The following is a 22,067-nucleotide window of genomic DNA, read 5'->3' on the forward strand; positions in this document are numbered from 1 at the left end:
TTGTTATCATTCATCACAGGGACTGATCACGTAACGTCTTATAGGTGTGATTCGTTCACTGTTGTCAAAGACAGTTGCTTTTTTTTTCCCTAGTGGTTTAACGTCGCACTACACACAGAAGTTTTCGACGACACATGGGTGGGAAAGAGTTAGGATTGTGGCCTTAATTAAGGTACAATTCCAACAATTGCCAGGTGTGAAAACCATCTGCAGGACTGTCGATAGAGGGATTCAAAGACATGGATGAGAGTGAGGCTGATCTATGAAAGTAACTAATTTATCCAAGCTCATACCAGAAGAAATAGTGAGCAAGTGGGCTTCTAAATGAATACCGGTATATACACTGACTGACAGAGCAAATGCAACACCAAGAAGGAGTGATCAGAACTTTATGCCAATTGCAGGGTAGACTGACGTCACTGAGGTATGCTCATGATGTGAAATGCGCCGCTGTGCTGCGCACGTAGCGAACGATAAATGGGACACGGCGTTGGCGAATGGCCCACTTCGTACCGTGATTTCTCAGCCGACAGTCATTGTAGAACGTGTTGTCGTGTGCCACAGGACACGTGTATAGCTAAGAATGCCAGGCCGCCGTCAACGGAGGCATTTCCAGCAGACAGACGACTTTACGAGGGGTATGGTGATCGGGCTGAGAAGGGCAGGTTGGTCGCTTCGTCAAATCGCAGCCGATACCCATAGGGATGTGTCCACGGTGCAGCGCCTGTGGCGAAGATGGTTGGCGCAGGGACATGTGGCACGTGCGAGGGGTCCAGGCGCAGCCCGAGTGACGTCAGCACGCGAGGATCGGCGCATCCGCCGCCAAGCGGTGGCAGCCCCGCACGCCACGTCAACCGCCATTCTTCAGCATGTGCAAGACACCCTGGCTGTTCCAATATCGACCAGAACAATTTCCCGTCGATTGGTTGAAGGAGGCCTGCACTCCCGGCGTCCGCTCAGAAGACTACCATTGACTCCACAGCATAGACGTGCACGCCTGGCATGGTGCCGGGCTAGAGCGACTTGGATGAGGGAATGGCGGAACGTCGTGTTCTCCGATGAGTCACGCTTCTGTTCTGTCAGTGATAGTCACCGCAGACGAGTGTGGCGTCGGCGTGGAGAAAGGTCAAATCCGGCAGTAACTGTGGAGCGCCCTACCGCTAGACAACGCGGCATCATGGTTTGGGGCGCTATTGCGTATGATTCCACGTCACCTCTAGTGCGTATTCAAGGCACGTTAAATGCCCACCGCTACGTGCAGCATGTGCTGCGGCCGGTGGCACTCCCGTACCTTCAGGGGCTGCCCAATGCTCTGTTTCAGCAGGATAATGCCCGCCCACACACTGCTCGCATCTCCCAACAGGCTCTACGAGGTGTACAGATGCTTCCGTGGCCAGCGTACTCTCCGGATCTCTCACCAATCGAACACGTGTGGGATCTCATTGGACGCCGTTTGCAAACTCTGTCCCAGCCTCGTACGGACGACCAACTGTGGCAAATGGTTGACAGAGAATGGACACCATCCGCACTCTTATTGACTCTGTACCTCGACGTGTTTCTGCGTGCATCGCCGCTCGCGGTGGTCCTACATCCTACTGAGTCGATGCCGTGCGCATTGTGTAACCTGCATATCGGTTTGAAATAAACATCAATTATTCTTCCGTGCCGTCTCTGTTTTTCCCCAACTTTCATCCCTTTCGAACCACTCCTTCTTGGTGTTGCATTTGCTCTGTCAGTCAGTGTATATATATATATTAATAAAATTATTTGGGGAATTATGAACAAAATGTCGTTCTTCATGGCTAACCGATTTGTATCAACGGCCATACCATGTTGAATACACCGGTTCTCGTCCGATCACTGCAGTTAAGCAACATTGGGCGTGGTCAGTACTTGGATGGGTGACCGCTTGGGAACACCACGTGCCGTTGGCTCAATTCCCTTTGGCTTCATGGCTAAATGGTTAGCGTTCTGGCCTTTGGCCACAGGGGTTCCGGGTTCGATTCCCGGCAGGGTCGGGAATTTTAACCATAATTGGTTAATTTCGCTGGCACGGGGGCTGGGTGTATGTGTCGTGTTCATCATCATTTCAACCTCATCACGACGCGCAGGTCGCCTATGGGTGTCAAATCAAAAGACCTACATCTGGCGAGCCGAACTTGTCCTCGGACACTCCCGGCACTAAAAGCCATACGCCATTTCATTTCAGCGCCACAGCAAGTATTGGAGGCTTTGCATGTGCCGTGAGTAAGCAGGTGTATATATTTTTGCCAAGGTCATGGACACCGAGGTATGGTTGACCCGCTTGCCGCGCCCATTCGTCAGTCCGGCAATCTCTTAAGTGCATATTAGTTTCATGGTGTGTAGTCAAATACTAAATTATTTTTAATTGTATAATCACGCCGTACTTCTATTTAATCGTAATACACGTGTAATATTGTTTCCTTTGGTGAAAGTTTATTCAATCAAAATCTCAAAAAACTATTATTACAGCGCTTAAGTTGGTAAACTGTCAACCTTCACCTCTCTGTCGAAATTCGATCACAGAGCATAAACAACTTACCATTTTGTAGCTTCTTTTTTTCTTTCTTTTCTTTTTTTTTTTTTTTGTGACGCATACACCCCGCCCTTTCTATTTCCCAATCGCCGCTACTGGGAACAGCTACAGGAATATTTTGCTGGATTTCATGCTCCATTTTCCTTTCCCTGTCTGCAGCACGCAACCACCGGTTAACCGTGAACTATACGCTGAAAAAGTGTTCAAGGTTCGCAACCAAGAGCAATAGTTTCACGGATCATCTGGTAAGATCTTTTGTGTGACGGCACTTTTACTCTCTAAAGGAATGTATGTAGTTGACTTCCGTACAGCTAAACCAGTGAGCTGTTCAATAATGATCCGTCTAGACACTGCAAATAAGAATTCTGTCTTAACTCTCGAGGGAAGAAAATTCTATTCCTCATTTCTGCTTTTTATACAGCATGCCATGTAAATTATCACTCTGTAGGCTTGTGGTTGTGTTGAGTGACTGACAGTAGAGCACTACTGGCTTTCTGAGCTCAAACTGGCGGATTTGATCCCAGCCCAGCCTGATGGTATATGAAGGTGCTAAAATACTCCAGCCTCGTGTCGGTAGATTAAAAAAGCAAAGCCATCTCCGTACAGGCCATGGAGACCCTTGGAGGAGTGGAAGGTAAAGGCTTCCACTATCCGTAACCTCGGCACTTGATGGGGTTGAGTGGTTAGCTCTACGCCCGGCCGCCTTTGCCCCAGGAATTAACCTGGTACTCATTTTTTGTGTAGGCTGAGTGAACCTCATGGCCATGTGCACCTCCGTAAGTGGAAATCTCGTTTCTTAGATATTACGACGGGGGCTGCCTCGAGATCTGGCTTTTTGGCTGAATGGTCAGCGTTGTGGCCTTCAATTCTCGGACGGGCCAGAGATTTTAATCGCATCTTGTTAGTTCCTCTAACTCGGGGGTTAGGTGTTTGTCATTTTTTTAAAACAGATCCTCATTCGCCTACAACACAACAGACTACAGACCACCACAGAACCACGCAGTAGTGAATACACTCCTTCAGGAAAGACATCCGACCGTAAATCTGGACCAAATCCTGGACATTCATTTCGTAATACATAATTCATACATTCTCAGTATGCAATGTGATTCTGTAGACGGCAATATCCACTCGCTGGATGGAACAACCCGCACACTGTTTTCCTAAGTTTGGCTTAGAACTCCACTGAACGCACGATTGCAGATCTCTCCAAGACACACTGCCGAAAAGAAAACACCCTTTGAGATGATTCCAATTTACTCAAGATGTCGAAACAATATATATGAAGTACGTGAAATGATTACATTTATATATCACTACCTTAAGCGGTTCTTAGGTACCACCCATATTAGTACGCGGTGTAGCCTCCGCCGGCGGCAATGCAGGTGCTGGCTCTGGCATGCAGTCGATCATACAGGAGGTGAATACTGTCTTGGGATACTTATTCCAAGCCTGTTCGACCTGTTCACGTAGTTTTGTAAGAGTTGTGAGTTGACGAGTCACACGAATCATTTGTCGCCCGATCATGTCGCACACGTGCTCGATTGGAGGCAAGTCCGGAGATCGTGCTGGCCAGGGAAGTTGCTGGACGTCTTACAGAGCACATTGAGTATCACATACAGTGTGTGGACGAGCATTATCCTGTTGGAACTGCACATCACCTTCCTGTTGCAAGAACGGCAAAAGAACAGGTCTAACAACATTCTGCATGTACCGAGCGCTGGTCAGCGTTCCCTCCACAAACACTAAAGGTGAACGAGAGTTGTAGCTTATCGCACCCCAGACCATAAGACCAGTGAGCGCTCACCAGGTCTACGTCGTACGCGCGAACGACCATCACTTGTGTGCAGGCAGAATCTGATTTCATCGCGTATGACCAATCCCATCCTCCAGGCGATCCTGTGACGGCACCAGTCGAGCCGTGCACGTCGATGCTGTGGCGTGAGTGGAAGGCAGGCTAGAGGTGTGTGTGTCCGTAGTCCCACTGCTCGTAACCGGTTCGCAACAGTTTGTGTTTACACTTCTGGGCTCACATTCGATCTTATCTTTGCTGTGGTAACTGTACGATCTACCACTGCTGCCCTTACAATATGCCTCATCCTCTCATAGCCCATCAACCCTATTAGGGTTTCGAGCGCTAATTTTGAAATGTATTACATTGATGTGAGATGTGGAGTCCCTGGTTAACGAAATCGAACTGGTCAAGATATGACCTCAAAAACGAAAGATTTTGCAGACGTGAACATTGGTATTTGAAATCTGTTTTAAAAGTAAAGAAACACGTATTTCCAGAAAATACAATGAAGGGGGGCGGAGGTGAAAGGATTGGAAAAGTAATTGAATAAATTGTATGTGGATACGTACATCTAATAAAAACTTAAGTTGTTACAGACGTGAAAAATGGTATTTGTATCTCCTTTAAAAACAAAGAAAAACGCGTTTTTGGGGAGAAATCATCTTGGGAGGCGGGGGTCAAAAGGAGTTGAATTCCTTTTATGACACATATCTCAAATTCGAAGATGTAGAGTCGTGATAATTGGTATTTAGAAGATCCTTTGCTATTAAAGAAAAAAAAGTATATTTTGCCGGAAAATTCACTTCGGGGGGAGGGGGTTGAGTGTAAAAGGAAGTGAAAAAAGTGAATTATTTTGATGGGGATACTCATATCTCAAAACTAAAGGTAACAGGCGTGAACATTGGTATTTGGAATCTCCTTTAAACATAAAGAAACACGCCTTCTTTATTCTTAGGGGGAGGGGGTAAATCAACTTAACGTCAGTGTCGGTGGGGTGAAAAAGTAGTTGAGACCAATTGATTTTACTGTTCATAATGTACTTATTCTGATTATAAACCGATCATTTTTAATCTTTCCTGGGTTCGTTTCAAAGAGCCATCTTTTCCTGTGGAGAACTTAAAGTTAGATTACAGTAGATTCTTCTAGCATATAAATAAAAATTTAAACACATATGAAATAAACGATAGGAATTATATTGACCGTGCAACTGTTCACATCTATATCCCTTTATAGCTTGGTGGGACATATGTGGAACATTTCCGAATTTCTTTCATAGACTCTTTGGGATCTATCTGGAACACATAAAGCTGGTGCTGCTATCTACTGGAAGACTTGTATAATGATGACACATGGAAGTTATATACGAACATTCACTGTAGATCGTGGTGGCAGCGCCTGACCGCTGTGGAACAGCTGATTCACCAGAGTATGGAGGCTACACAAGTCTGTTTTGGCACAAATTGGTTATTATCTGGCGTTCATCATGGATGAAGTGAGTATATTCAATATCACTGTGTTGAATAATGTTTCTGAAGTAAAATGAACCAGAGTTTGATAATCAAGTGTTATATAAATAATTTCAATGGCAGTTTCTTCAAGTGTTCCTTATGTGGAACACTAACCTCAGTGTGAGTGGACTTCTTTCCCTAACCTCAAAATTCGTACTATAATTGAGCAAAATATTATCGCAAAACTTCTTCATTTAGTAAACATATGTTAATTTTGTTGATATATTTATGCATACAAATCAATTACTATTTATACTCATTCATAAATGTAAGAAATAAGTACTGAATTGGTAGACGAAAACAGGTGCTAACTTGATGGTGTTTACTTTCTGAACTTGCGATGTTTCCTAATGTATGTTCTCTTAAAAATGCCATTGACTTATTGTTAATTAATTAAGAATAGTATTCAGGCGAGTATATTTCAAGAAATTTATACAAATTGCTTGCCTTCCAGAGATTGCGGGAGAAAGACATTTTGCGCTACCTGCATGGCTTACCAGATGATCCAACTTCCTCTGATGTCGAAGGAGATGATTGGGACGATTCTGAAGATAATGAAATCCTATCAAGTGGCAATTCTTCCCTGTTGCATGCAAGTGGTTCCGTTGTGTCATTGATTTCTATTCACCCAGGAAGAAAAGGGGAGTCAAATGTCAGTTTATGGTACAAAAAAAAGCTTGGTCATGTAGGGGTTCCTGATGAAGTTCGACTCCAAAATGTGGACAACTATGTTCCCAAGCAATCTGAGACAAGAAGGAGGTGCAGAATGTGCAGCACAAAAGAGAAACAGAAGAAAACTAAAATATTATCCAAAGCCTGCAATGTACCCGTGTGTGCCAGCCCATGTTTTGCACATTTTCATAATCTGTAAGACGCCTCACTATCAAGGACCAGGTGTATTTTCAACTTTGCTACCCTCTTACTAAGAAGAAAAGTGATTCGTAACATTGCAATTGTAGACTCTGCATTTCTAGTATAAGGGTATTTTATAGCAACGTTCCACTTGCTAGAATAATTTTGCTTCACATCCTTGTTTGCAAATTGAAGTCAGTTTTATTTGATGGTACTTACTATTTTGTGATTTTCTTTCTTATTTTTCAGCTTTTTTTACTGGTAATAAATTCATTTTGAAAGTATGATATGTTACATTGTTTATTTGAAAACTATTCCCAAAATATTTAGAACTCGTAAAATACAACCATGCCTGTGTCACGTTTGGTGGGACATATGTGTCCCACTTCAAATATTTGTTGGAATTGACCATCCAAAATTTTGAAAACCATGTTTTGTCAAAAAAGGACCTTCTAAGGAGCTAAAAACTGCAAAAAATATTTAATTACAACCATCATAGAATTTTGAACTTTAAAGGGATAAGCTCAGTAATGCACGGAAGTATATCATTCGTACCGCCAGAAATCCCGCGCACTTACCTACGCGCGACAATGGTGCTGGTCACATTGTCCGTATTGACAATGGCAGCAGATGTAATTTACCGCCAGGTAGCGGTCTTGCATCTTGCTGTGGGGTCCATAATAATAATAATAATAATAATAATAATAATAATAATAATAATAATAATAATAATAATAATAATAATAATAATCTAAATTAAACTAATATCACCCACCCTAATAATAATAATGTTCCGGACCGTCGTCAAAATGTGCGGACCGCGCTGGAAACGGGTCCTGGCCGGGTAATGACTACGAATGCAGTCCGGCCGCGGGTTCAGTACCGCCAAGGCACCCAAGACGACACAACTCCGGATCTCCTCAAGGATTTGATCCATATTAAAAATGCTTACAGGAAAAGATTGCAAAGATTTAGGGACCCAGCTGACCGGGTGGAATACCTAGACCTAGCCCGGGAAGTACGAAATCGATTCCTGGAAAGAAAGATTGAAAAATGGGAGGAACTTAGCCGTAATCTCTCAGAAAACAAGTCAAATCGCGAATTTCAGCGAATTTTATATAAAACGTTAAGCATTTAATTATAAATTTCAGTATAATACCGTAGCGAAGCACGGGTATCTTGCTAGTACATGTACTTTAATATGACAATACCGGACAGCTTGCAGTTTTCCGCGAGAAAATCGATGGTGCTGCTACCTACATGAGTTGGTGTGACGCTGTGACCAACTCTTCAATAACATATTGCCATCTGTATGATTCTTGGCGCACTGGCGTGTTGTTTATAATGTATCAATGTTTGTCACTAAATAATCTTACATTGCAGTTATATTCCAAGAAAAGTGTTATGCGCTGAACAAATTACCCAGCAAGATAATGGCATGGGAACTGATAAGGACCGCAAGTATTAAAAAAAGGTAATGACCTCGCATCTGTTTTGAGGTTGCATTCTATGCCCTTTATATTAATAAAATCAATCAAATACTCTACTGAAATGTTTTTTTTTTTTTTTTTTGCTAGTTGCTTTACGTCGCACCGACACAGATAGGTCTTATGGCGACGATGGGACAGGAAAGGGCTAGGAGTGGGAAGGAAGCGGCCGTGGCCTTAATTAAGGTACAGCCCCAGCATTTGCCTGGTGTGAAAATGGGAAACCACGGAAAACCATTTTCAGGGCTGCCGACAGTGGGATTCGAACCTACTATCTCCCGAATACTGGATACTGGCCGCACTTAAGCGACTGCAGCTATCGAGCTCGGTACTGAAATGTTAGTGGGACGTAAAACCTGTAATATTAACAAATGTGGAACTCTATTATACTCAAACTTGAGGGTTCACATTGTTAGACAGCACCATAAATTTCACAATCGAAAACTTGTGGGCCTGTAGCGTAATGGTTATCGCGGTAGTCTTGAAATTGGAAACTGAAGGTCATGAGTTTCGAATCCAGTCAGCTTTTTTTTACTGTAAGAAAATAATAATATTAATAATAGTAATAATTTTCTTTACGTCCCACTAAGTACTTTTACGGTTTTTGGAGACGCCGAGGTGCCGGAATATAGTCCTGCAGGAATTCTTTTACTTGCCAGTAAATCTACCTACACGAGGCTGACGTATTTGAGCACCTTCAAATAGCACCGGACTGAGCCAGAATCGAACCTGCCAAACTTGGATCAGAAGGCCGGCGCCTCAACCGTCTGAGCCACTCAGCCCGGCGTAAGAAAATTATTTCAGTGTATTAATGGCATAGGCTTGCGCATTTGTCCAACTAATGTAATACGTGTGTGTGGTAATTCCTCATGCATACATTTGTGAAAGGGACTTTAGGAAATGTCCGCCTCTGTGGTGTAGTGGTTAGCGTGATTAGCTGCCACCCCCGGAGGCCCGGGTTCGATTCCCGGCTCTGCCACGAAATTTGAAAAGTGGTATGAGGGCTGGAACGGGGTCCACTCAGCCTCGGGAGGTCAACTGAGTAGAGGTGGGTTCGATTCCCACCTCAGCCATCCTGGAAGTGGTTTTCCGTGGTTTCCCACTTCTCCTCCAGGCGAATGCCGGGATGGTACCTAACTTAAGGCCACGGCCGCTTCCTTCCCTCTTCCTTGCCTATCCCTTCCAATCTTCCCATCCCTCCACAAGGCCCCTGTTCAGCATAGCAGGTGAGGCCGCCTGGGCGAGGTACTGGTCATACTCCCCAGTTGTATCCCCCGACCAAGAGTCTGAAGCTCCAGGACACTGCCCTTGAGGCGGTAGAGGTGGGATCCCTCGCTAAGTCCGAGGGAAAAACCGAACCTGGAGGGTAAACAGATGATGATGATGACTTTAGGAAATTCTGAACGCTTCTTCCTTGTCAGGAACATCGTAGTTCACTCACGTAACCTCAATATGTGTTATATATAACTTAATGTATTTCTGTCTTCAGAGGTAAAACAGAAAATTCAAAATACAGCAAAAGCGAGATAGCAGCGTGAGGTGAGTCTCCTGTAGAGATCGGGAAGATCGGCCGTACCGAAGAAGAAGAAGAAGAAATCAAAATAATGGATCAAAACTCTTGTTCCTTAATTACAGCTTCTCTTTCCCAAAATCTTAATAAATCATGGATTTTGTTAAGTTATCTGCCCCCTCTGGCTGAATGATTAGCGCTTCGTGCCCACCCCCTTCTTCGGAGTGTTAGACCTCTTCCATTTCCCTTCTGATTAGTGTTAATAGAGGATGGTTGGCCAGTTGTACTTCCACTTAAAACAATCACCACCACGGAATGGCAGTGTACTGGCCTTCGGTTCAGAGGGCCCTGGCACGATTCCCGGCTGAGTCGGAGATTTTAATCGCGTCTGTTAATTCATGTAGGACTTCGGGTTTATGTTCGTATTCATACGCATCTTCAAGAATATACAACATATCATACGAAAAACAACCACAGAAACACGCAATAGTGAGTACGGTATACAGGGTGAAGCGACTCCTCACATGCCAGCAATAAAAAAATGTCTCTCACAAAAGTTCGTCCTGCGAGTATATCCGGCAGAAAAAGGACGTTGAAGGGTGGCAATCTGGCAACATTGTAACAACATGTAGGGTAACTACCTCTGTCAGTACGTATTAGCATCTTAATCGTCAACAGAGAATAAATTCACGCCCACGACGTGTAAAGGGCGTCTTTCAAAGCTGACCAATGAAAACGATTGTTCGTCCATTTCTAGGATCGTAGTATGTAAGTGCAAATGGTTTCTAGAGGACCCGCTGCAATCGCAATACCACATGGACTACATTTACGAAATAAAAAATATACGCCCCAATCCAGGATCGACCCCTCGACCTCCTGCATGCTAACCCAAAACTCTATCCACTGGACCAACTGCACGGAACGACTAATAAAGGCTGACAGAGGTAGTTACCCCACATGTGTTTACAGTGTTGCCAGACTGCCACTCTTCAACGTCCTTTTCTTGCCGGATATACTTGCAAGACGAACTTTTGTGAGAGACTTCTTTTTTTTATTGCTGGCATGTGAGGAGTCGCGCTGCGACGCCCGAGTGCGCGAATTTCGCTTCACGCTGTATATCCCTCCACATATGATTGCTGTTAGGAAAGGCGTCCGGCCGGAAAACTAGGCAAAGTCCATACGAAGTGCTGCGCTAGGTAATTGAGAAAAGGCTAGAAAGAAGAGGAGAGGGTAGTTGTTAAATATTCCTCCCAGAGGCTGGGTGGACCCTCAAACAAATTCTGCTTATAATTTTTAAGACATAGCGAAAGGCACGGCTAACATAATGCTCGTTTGGAGGTTTATGAAGGAGGCATTTCATATTTTTAAATTTCATTCTTAGTTATTATGATTATTCAATTATTTTAACAAACATATTTCCAATAAGTCCGCCTCTGTGGTGTAGTGGTTAGCGTGATTAGCTGCCACCCCCAGAGGTCCGGGTTCGATTCCCGGCTCTGCCACGAAATTTGAAAAGTGGTACGAGGGCTGGAACGGGGTCCACTCAGCCTCGTGAGGTCAACTGAGTAGAGGTGGGTTCGATTCCCACCTCAGCCATCCTGGAAGTGGTTTTCCGTGGTTTCCCACTTCTCCTCCAGGCGAATGCCGGGATGGTACCTAACTTAAGGCCACGGCCGCTTCCTTCCCTCCTCCTTGCCCCTGTTCAGCTTAGCAGGTGCGGCCGCCTGGGCGAGGTACTGGTCATTCTCCCCAGTTGTATCCCCCGACCAAGAGTCTGAAGCTCCAGGACACTGCCCTTGAGGCGGTAGAGGTGGGATCCCTCGCTGAGTCCGAGGGAAAAGCCGAACCTGGAGGGTAAACAGATGATGATGATGATGATGATGAGATTTCCAATAAGTGTAGTGCATTCCTCTCAACTGTACCATAAACAAGTATGCAGTTCACACCAACACGCTAGATGTCACCACCGTCGCTGTTCGCACTCCACTCAATGCTGTTGAGATAGAGCTGTCCGGTATTGGTGTATTACAGTATCTGGTGGGACTCCGTTACTCCCACAGGTCCAGGAGCGTAGTCAACGGGGGGGAGGGGGGTTACTGGGGGTTAGAACCCCACCCCATGGTATTTTTACAAGAGAAAATAAATAGAAACTGACCATAAACAACTGAAAATAGACTCAATGGGCTGGCTCGTTTGAACACTCACAGAGAGACATATAGTAAAACCAACAGATCTACTGAATCTATTTTCGCCTCGAAAGTTGGATTTTAGATTGCAATCTGAACAGACTATTCGCTTTAAAACTGCTGACCTTGATAATATTGTTCTTGTTCTGTATGTTAATGTAAGATTTTGTCCTGTACTGCAGTCTGAATATCAACACAATTCAGTGTCCTAATAACGAGAGTCGTGAATGCATGTACGACACACGCACAAGTACGATACTGCATAGGTCCGAGGCTTGCTTAAAACGTTTTGAGAGTGGTCGGTGAAAATTCTGTGAAGCAGGATGCTACCCTTACCTACACATAGTCCAAATGAGGATCTCCTCTAACGTTTTAGGGACCACCGGTCGTTTGCATCATCCTAGCCGCCTGAGCACAAGGAAGGCCATGACTCAGAATATGTCCGAGATGCCCACTTCCAATCATAGCAACCAGGATCCCGACTCTGAGGACCACTTACTAGGCCACTCAGCCGTTGCCCATGGTTCACGAACTAGGACGTGACTACAAAAACCCACACCATGAATAATAATAATAATAATAATAATAATAATAATAATAATAATAATAATAATAATAATAATAATAATAATCCCCGTCTGCTTATCCCAGGTATTTCTTGGGTCGCTGGAGCCACCGAAGATCATCTTCGTTTTGGCCAGAGATTTAATGCCAAATGCCCTTTCTTATGCCGGCACCGGTATTCAAACTTCAGCCTTCTGGGTGGTAGGCCAACATCCGAGCCACTGAGCTAATCCTTTGCGTGACAATATTATAATAATAATAATAATAATAATAATAATAATAATAATAATAATAATAATAATAATAATAATAATAATATTTAATATTATTTAACTACCGCTTTCTCCCACCCCTGTGGGGTCGCAGGTGCGAAATGCGTCTCTCTCTCTCTCTCTCTCTCTCTCTCTCTCTCTCTCTCTCTCTCTCTCTCTCTCACACGCACACACACACACACACATATATTTTACCATTCTGTTCAGTTATTAACAAATTATATTTAACGCAGAAATAATATTGCGCAACATGACGCGAACTGTAAGGGCGTGATGCCATATAGAACGCGGGAACTCAGAAGGTAATTCCCTAGGCGATGCACGAGTGAGACAGAATATGTGGAAGGGAGAAAGAGAGACAAGAATTTGTTTGGTGAAGCACCATGCCACCCTAACAATAATTTTAAGCGGGAGCAGTCAGGTTCACCACATCACGGGAATTGAGCGATATCTCCTCTATCTGAAGGTTTTCCAGGATAATAAAAGGATGGAAATTATCTCCAGAATTTTATGAAGCCAACGATACGTTTAATGCTGTTAACAAATAATTAGATTAATAACTACGTAGTAAGCCGACCACCGTGGGAAACTGTTTAGTGGCTGCATACCAAACTCAAGTTGTTTCCAGGGGCTTTCCCTGGCGTCGCGTGGCTTTTTGCCTCCTATAAGAGCTGAGAGATGTGGAAGAAGGGGATTCATTCGAAGATAAGACCGCTGTCCGTGCGTGTCGCGCGTGTGCTTGTATTTACGCCAGAAACCTTTGTTTAGGACAAAGACTGTGAGTAATAAGTGCAGTTGCGATAACTTTGATTCAGTGGATCGGAGATCCGTAAACTTTCCGGTAGTAATTCAAGTGTATGATAATATTTAGACGCTTTGCAGTGAAGTCGCGAGTGCCTAATTAATTGACGGTAAAGAATGCCGTATTTATAGACTTCTGCGAAATACAAAAGAAGTACCAATAATAAATTAAGGCAATCGGTATTATTCCTGCTAGACTTAGGAGACTAGATCAGTTGAGCATGAAATAGTAACAATTGCCTCGAACGATTCAGTGTTGGTTTCAAATTTGAGGTCGCAGATAGCCAGTACTGATCTCCATTTCAAAAGTGAATAAAATATATCGGGAGATGGTATGCTGTGAATAAATTAGATATTTCATTCTAGTGAAGACCTGTGACGTGTGCAGGAGACGTGTGTTACGACCTTCTGGCCACAACCACAAGAAGACGACCAACGAGCCATCCTTACAGAAGAAGACTTCATGAACGAGCTACACATGAAGACTGGACCTAGAGGATCGACCCAGGACCATCCCACTACCATGATGGCTTAAGCAGGCGCAGTTCAACGCGGATGGAGGGATGAAGAGGTCTCCAAAATGATAGATAAGTGAACCATACGCATAAGCATGTGTTAGGATCAGGGGGGTTGTTGCGCAGAAATACAGTGATTAAATTTGTAAATAATTAGTAGGGGACGTGATTACAGCCTATCAGGCTATTTATTAAGATGGTTTTTTTATATATTCAAGTGTAAGGCACATATATATATATTTATGTAGTAAGCAATGATTAAGTTAGGTTATGTGATAGGAAGTAGTGTGCCTAGTATTACGGGAGCTTGTTTGTGTGCTTTAGATTAGTATTCCTTAGTGTCTGGCGACGGATAAAATTTACTTGTAACTAAGGGTTACTTAGGATAATGTCTCATTTCTCTCTATTGATGATAGTCAGATCTGCGTAACATAGCGTCTGCATGCTGCCTGAATTGAGTTTTTTTTAATGCTCGTATTTGTTTAATTGACTGTGGGTGAAATGAAACCACACCGTAGGCTGTGTCATTAATATTTGCAACCCCGTTTTTACTCTGCCAAGCAAGGGCTTGAACCCTAGACCTGAAGGTTACCAGGAACACGTCATATTGGATTGACGGTATGTTTTATGCGAATAACAGGGCAAAATACTTTATATGTTATAAATGAGGCCCATGGCGGCCTGTTACTTGTGTTGGATATATAGAATGTGATGTGATTCCTCACTCATTATGTGGCTATTGGTTTGTCATGTGTAGACGAGGATAAAAGCCCTTTTGTGAAGTAGTTCGGAGCGCACGGAAATTAGGCCATGGGGCCACTGCCGGCCGTGTTTAGATTTTTTGGTAGTGAGGGGAGGTTTTACTGGCGAGACAAGGAGGTCATTCCCCAGCCCTGCACGACGGGGGGGGAGGGGTCGCGGCCATTTTTAAAAGGCAAGGATATGAGGGATTCTTTCTTTTTCAGGCAAAGACGTATTCGCGACAGCGATTCTTTCTCTTGTTTTCCTTTACTTGTCGATAGAGGTGTGTCCTACGTATGATCGTGGCACTAAGGAATTAGTTGTGTTAGTACATCTCGTAAATACAATAATTGCTTAATGGACCTGCGTTCGCATCCATATGTATACTTCTATGCGCGATAGGGAGAGATATGCCTGTAGTGGTAGATTTATTTTAGTCATAGCTTGTAACAGATGGAGTTGCCTTTTGTGTATGTGTACTTCCCCAATATGTGAGGGAACCCATTGTAATAGCTTTATTTCTGCGAGACAGTTCTGATCCTAGCATTATGTCTTATATTTATGATGCGAGCTTGGTTCACAGATTTATTCTTCAACACCAATCATCACTGAATGTAACCTTGTAAATTATGAATATGCGCCTTGTTGGCAGTTGTTTTTGGCACTACGAGTGCGATCAATTGTAAATAGGATAGTGTGATAACAAAATTCTTGCTTATTTGATTAATCGAATATGCTTTGTCTAGTAAAAATATGAATCATAACTGAGTTCCTCATTTCGTAACTTAAAGTAATAGTATAATTTCCTAACCCCATACTCTCGTCACGAGAACCTAGAAATCGACCGTCTGCCGACTGCAGCTAGGCTGGTGCATTTATTTGGTAACAGGTAAGCAGGTAAGTTCGATTATGCATTGTTATTTATGCCCTGTAGGGTATAATATATAGCATATATGTACACTGACTGACAGAGCAAATGCAACACCAAGAAGGAGTGGTCAGAACTTTATGCCAATTGCAGGGTAGACTGACGTCACTGAGGTATGCTCATGATGTGAAATGCGCCGCTGTGCTGCGCACGTAGCGAACGATAAATGGGACACGGCGTTGGCGAATAGCCCACTTCGTACCGTGATTTCTCAGCCGACAGTCATTGTAGAACGTGTTGTCGTGTGCCACAGGACACGTGTATAGCTAAGAATGCCAGGCCGCCGTCAACGGAGGCATTTCCAGCAGACAGACGACTTTACGAGGGGTATGGTGATCGGGCTGAGAAGGGCAGGTTGGTCGCTTCGTCAAATCGCAGCCGATACCCATAGGGATGTGTCCACGGTGCAGCGCCTGTGGCGAAGATGGTTGGCGCAGGGACATGTGGCACGTGCGAGGGGTCCAGGCGCAGCCCGAGTGACGTCAGCAAGCGAGGATCGGCGCATCCGCCGCCAAGCGGTGGCAGCCCCGCACGCCACGTCAACCGCCATTCTTCAGCATGTGCAAGACACCCTGGCTGTTCCAATATCGACCAGAACAATTTCCCGTCGATTGGTTGAAGGAGGCCTGCACTCCCGGCGTCCTTTCAGAAGACTACCATTGACTCCACAGCATAGACGTGCACGCCTGGCATGGTGCCGGACTAGAGCGACTTGGATGAGGGAATGGCGGAACGTCGTGTTCTCCGATGAGTCACGCTTCTGTTCTGTCAGTGATAGTCACCGCAGACGAGTGTGGCGTCGGCGTGGAGAAAGGTCAAATCCGGCAGTAACTGTGGAGCGCCCTACCGCTAGACAACGCGGCATCATGGTTTGGGGCGCTATTGCGTATGATTCCACGTCACCTCTAGTGCGTATTCAAGGCACGTTAAATGCCCACCGCTACGTGCAGCATGTGCTGCGGCCGGTGGCACTCCCGTACCTTCAGGGGCTGCCCAATGCTCTGTTTCAGCAGGATAATGCCCGCCCACACACTGCTCGCATCTCCCAACAGGCTCTACGAGGTGTACAGATGCTTCCGTGGCCAGCGTACTCTCCGGATCTCTCACCAATCGAACACGTGTGGGATCTCATTGGACGCCGTTTGCAAACTCTCCCCCAGCCTCGTACGGACGACCAACTGTGGCAAATGGTTGACAGAGAATGGAGAACCATCCCTCAGGACACCATCCGCACTCTTATTGACTCTGTACCTCGACGTGTTTCTGCGTGCATCGCCGCTCGCGGTGGTCCTACATCCTACTGAGTCGATCCCGTGCGTATTGTGTAACCTGCATATCGGTTTGAAATAAACATCAATTATTCATCCGTGCCGTCTCTGTTTTTTCCCCAACTTTCATCCCTTTCGAACCACTCCTCCTTGGTGTTGCATTGTCACTGTCAGTCAGTGTATGTATGTATGTATGTAAATAAATAAATAAATTAATTAATTAAATAAATAAATAAATAAATAAATAAATAAATAAATTTGGCCCTGTTTTACGGCCGGATGCCCTTCCCGACACCAACCCTGTAGGGAGGCATGTAATCACTATTGCGTGTTTCTGTGGTGGTTGGTAGTGTGGTGTGTTGTTTGAATATGATGAGGAGAGTGTTGGGAAGGACACAAACACCCAGTCTCCGAGCCAGCAGAATTAATCAGAAGCGAATAAAATTCCCGACGCGGCCGGGAATCGAACCCGGGACCCTCTAAACCGAAGGCCAGTACGCTGACCATTCAGCCAAGGAGTCGGATAATAATAATAATAATAATAATAATAATAATAATAATAATAATAATAATAATAACACAGTTCTGCCATTCTACCTTTTCTTTATATTATGTAGTTAAAGAAAATATTTCTGTAGCATGTTCTAGATGGTCCTAAGACACCCCAGTCTGAAGAACAGATTTCATAAGCTTCATCCTCGAAAAAGAATGAAGTTGTTCACATTTGTAAAGATATACTACCATCATCAGGATAAACCAGCAATTATGTAGGGTAGCAATTTCTCAAATTATGAATGCAGTCACAGATCTTGGAATAAAGCCTGCCAAACAGCTAAGGTATGGATGTATAGTCCTGGAATATAACGTCCGTTTGTCGATTGGCCGTCACCGTTCAAGAAGTAAAGATTGGTATCAAGTCAATGACCTTGGTAATACTCAGGAGAAGGTCCTCATTAAAGTCACAGTCAACAAATAGCACGCCAAGTAAATACCCAGAAATAAGCGGACATTATTTCCCATGCATTGTCCTTCCCGTACGGCCCACACCTTGACAAACTATTGTATGCAACGAGCTCAACCAAACAATGAATGAAACACATTCCTTTCAAGGTGTAGCACCCACATCACACACGACGTGACGGGAAGAAAAAAAAAAAAAAAGTGGTGGGATTTCCCCAAACCGTACTTTTAACTCGACGGTCCACTTTGACTGTTTTCGGAGACGCTGAGGTGCCAGAATGTTGTCCTGCATGACTTCTTTATCGTGCCGGTAAATCTACCGACATGGGGATGACGTATTTGAGCACATTCAAATATCCCGGACTGAGCCAGGATCAAACCTGCCAACTTGGGTTCAGGAAGCCAGCGCCTTAACCGTCTCAGCCATTCAGCCCAGCTGACTTATGCTCAATGAAACACACGATTCATATACTCTTTTGCCGGACTGAGTCCTCAGACGGTAGAGCGCTGGCCTTCTGAGAGCAAGTTGGCGGGTTCGATCCTGGTTCAGTCCGGTGGTATTTAGAGGTACTGAAATACGTCAACCTTGTGTCGGTAGATTTACTAGCACGTAAAAAAACTTATGTGGGACAAAATTCCGGCACCTCGGCGTCTCTGAAAACTGTAAAAGTAGTTCATGGGACGTAGAACTAATATAATTCTTCTTCTTATATTATTAATTTTTTATGTCACCGTGTTTTAGATGTTTTATAGTAGCTTTCTACCCAGTTAGCCCGTATTCGAATTTCAGCTCTGACGCGAACTGGGACGGTACAGGTTAAACTTCAGGTAAAACAAGAAAGAGAAGTGCGTGAAGCCCAACTCTAAGCGATTCTGTAAAATAGAAGTGGTTGCCCGTTGCCCATTTCAACGATTGGCAATGTCGTTTGAAGTCGGGAGTTTATATAAACAGTCAGTTACCGAATGAAATATACAACTGTCCATCTGTAAGTCCGAAGTATTTTACGCGTGTAAATTGTACTTTCTTGCAGGTATTCCTCAGTAATGTTGACTGATTAGCTGAGGTAATGAAGGGAAAAAGGGCGTGAATTCGACTCCCATTAGGAAGCACAATGATTTAAAAATGAGACTTCCACTTCGGGAGAGGCATATGTCCCTCAGGTCCGTTCAGCCTATAACACGTTGTTTCGAGGGGGCAAATGCAATCCGGCATAGGCCTAAGTTCCCATTCTCTTAGTGACAAGATTACGGATACTGGGTGCACGGTTTAAGCTAGAAAGTAATCTACTATCGCAAAAATTATATATTTGAGCCAATTGCAAAAAATGGTTTGTGCAGTATACTAAATCATATACAGAAAAGTGAAATGAAGAAGGCTTGTAGAAACGCAAATTAGGTTATGTAATTGCTTCTCGCAACTTTATTTTTTCAAAGTTACCTGATGATGATGGTGATGGTGATGATGCCGATCTGTTCTGTTTTGTTTTTTCGCATACAGTGCACACACATTTTGGAATATCACTTCCGTACTGAACCCTGTAACACTCCCACAAGAATTTCCACTTTACTATGAATTAATAGTTTGGCTATTATCGAATTACGTTTCATTTCCATTTTTCTTCCTACTTTCATTTCGCATCTTGGCGTTAAGCCTCTCTCCCCTTTTTATTTCTGATTAAAAGCATATCCATCATTGCAACGTTTATTCATTTAACCAACACTAGACTAGTTACTAGAGTATTAGTGTGACGCCAATGTCGCCCTTCCACTTTTTCTTGGAACGAGCTAACAACTGAATTTACAGTTACAGTTATCCGCTAAGTCCAGACTTCAGACAGCGTTAGCAATAGAACACATTGCAGGGGTTGGGCGATTGGCCTTGACTGGTGTCACTGAGCTCCAAGCAATTTATTATTCAATAAAATAGTAGAGATTCAGCTCAAAGTGTTACAAATAGTTCCAGACATTAAAAAAAAAAAAAAAAAAAAAAAAGGCGCGTCAGAAAATGTGAAACTATTCCATCCCGCACACCTAGCACATCACATAACAGCAATCCACTTCATAGTTCACAAAACCATATTCTACAGCCTCCAATAGCCCAACTAAAACCCCTCTCTACTAATAATGTACAGTAAAATGAATATGAGGCACAAGGCTTTATAGAGGCAGCTTCCACCTCCCCAAATATATAAGATTTTTTCTGAAGCTTCACCGGTGGGCTCATTTAATTTTTAAGCCATATTCTTGGTAAATTAGTTGTGTTCATAAATTTGTGAAATCTATATATATATAAAATTCATTGTATGTATGTGGGTGGGTGGGTTTGTACCACATCTCCTCCCAAACCATTGGAGCGATTTCAACCAAATTTTATACACTTATGACTTGGTATCAGGAGACAAACCGCGTGGGGGTAAGACATCCCAAACACCCCTGGGGGCGGGGGGGGGGGGGGGGCGAGAGGGGTTATATATAAAAATAAATGAAAATAGTGTCGAATCCATACTTTTCGGGGTCGCTGAGATGAATAGTGACACTCCAATTTTTTTAAAGTCCAAGTTCAGCCCCCCCTTTGGGGTGGGGGCGAGGGGGGAGTGATATATACAAATAATCGAAAATAGTGTCAAATACATAGTTTTCGGGGTCGCCAAAGTGAATAGCGACACTCCGGATTTTCAGCATCAGGAGACAAATCACGTGGGGGTAAGACACGCCAGGAACCCTTAGGGGCGGGGGGGAGGGGGGTCTTAAATAAAAATAAACGAAAATAGTGTCGAATCCACACTTTTCAGGGTCGCTGAGATTAATAGTGACACTCCGATATTTTTAAAAGTCCAAGTTCAGCCCCCTTTGGGGTGGGGGCGAGGGGGGAGTGATATATACAAATAATCGAAAATAGTGTCAAATACATAGTTTTCGGGGTCGCCAAATTGAATAGCGACACTCCGGATTTTTGGTATCAGGAGACAAACCACGTCGGGGTAAGACACCCCAGGAACCCTTAGCGGCGGGGGGCGAGGGGGGTCATATATAAAAATAAATGAAAATAATGTCGAATCCATACTTTTCGGGGTCGCTGAGATGAATAGTGACACTCCAATTTTTTTTAAAGTCCAAGTTCAGCCCCTTTGGGGTGGGGGCGAGGGGGGAGTGATATATACAAATAATCGAAAATAATGTCGAATACATAGTTTTCGGGGTCGCCAAATTGAATAGCGACACTCCGGATTTTCGGTATCAGGAGACAAACCACGTGGGGGTAAGACATCCCAGGAACCCTTAGGGGTGGGGGCGAGGGGGGTCATATATAAAAATAAATGAAAATAGTGTCGAATCCATACTTTTCGGGGTCGCTGAGATGAATAGTGACACTCCGATATTTTTAAAAGTCCAAGTTCAGCCCCCTTTGGGGTGGGGGCGAGGAGGGAGTGATATATACAAATAATCGAAAATAGTGTCAAATACATAGTTTTCGGGGTCGCCAAAGTGAATAGCGGCAATCCGGATTTTCAGTATCAGGAGACAAACCACGTGGGGGTAAGACACGCCAGGAACCCTTAGGGGCGGGGGGCGAGGGGGGTCATAAATAAAAATAAACGAAAATAGTGTCGAATCCACACTTTTCGGGGTCGCTGAGATGAATAGTAACACTCCGATTTTTTAAAAGTCCAAGTTCAGCCCCCTTTGGGGTGGGGGCGAGGGGGGAGTGATATATACAAATAATCGAAAATAGTGTCAAGTACATAGTTTTCGGGGTCGCCAAAGTGAATAGCGACACTCCTCCGGATTTTTGGTATCAGGAGACAAACCACGTAAGGTAAGACACCCCAGGAACCCTTAGGGGCGGGGGGCGAGGGGGTCATATATAAAAATAAACGAAAATAGTGTCGAATCCATACTTTTCGGGGTTGCTGAGATGAATAGTTACACTCCGATTTTTTTAAAAGTCCAAGTTCAGCCCCCTTTGGGGTGGGGGCGAGGGGGGAGTGATATATACACATAATCGAAAATAGTGTCGATTCCATACTTTTCGTGGTCGCTTAGGTGAATAGTGACATCCCGGGAATTTTTAAATTCCAAGTTCAGCCCCCTTTAGGGTGGGGGACAAGGGGGGGAGTGATGT

General features: G+C 44.1%; 1 protein-coding gene and 1 non-coding gene across 2 annotated transcripts in view; one reads left to right on the forward strand and one right to left on the reverse strand.

Annotated features, from left to right (window-relative positions):
• LOC136866090 (vascular endothelial growth factor receptor 1) overlaps positions 1–22,067 on the reverse strand; it is a 335,917-nt gene that overhangs the window by 250,510 nt on the left and 63,340 nt on the right. The window lies entirely within an intron of this gene.
• LOC136867556 (5S ribosomal RNA) lies at positions 1,816–1,934 on the forward strand. Its single transcript, XR_011018008.1, has one exon. It is a non-coding gene; the product is annotated as a 5S ribosomal RNA (ribosomal RNA).

This window comes from Anabrus simplex, chromosome 3 (assembly GCF_040414725.1).
Source record: "Anabrus simplex isolate iqAnaSimp1 chromosome 3, ASM4041472v1, whole genome shotgun sequence".
NCBI lineage: Eukaryota > Metazoa > Arthropoda > Insecta > Orthoptera > Tettigoniidae > Anabrus > Anabrus simplex.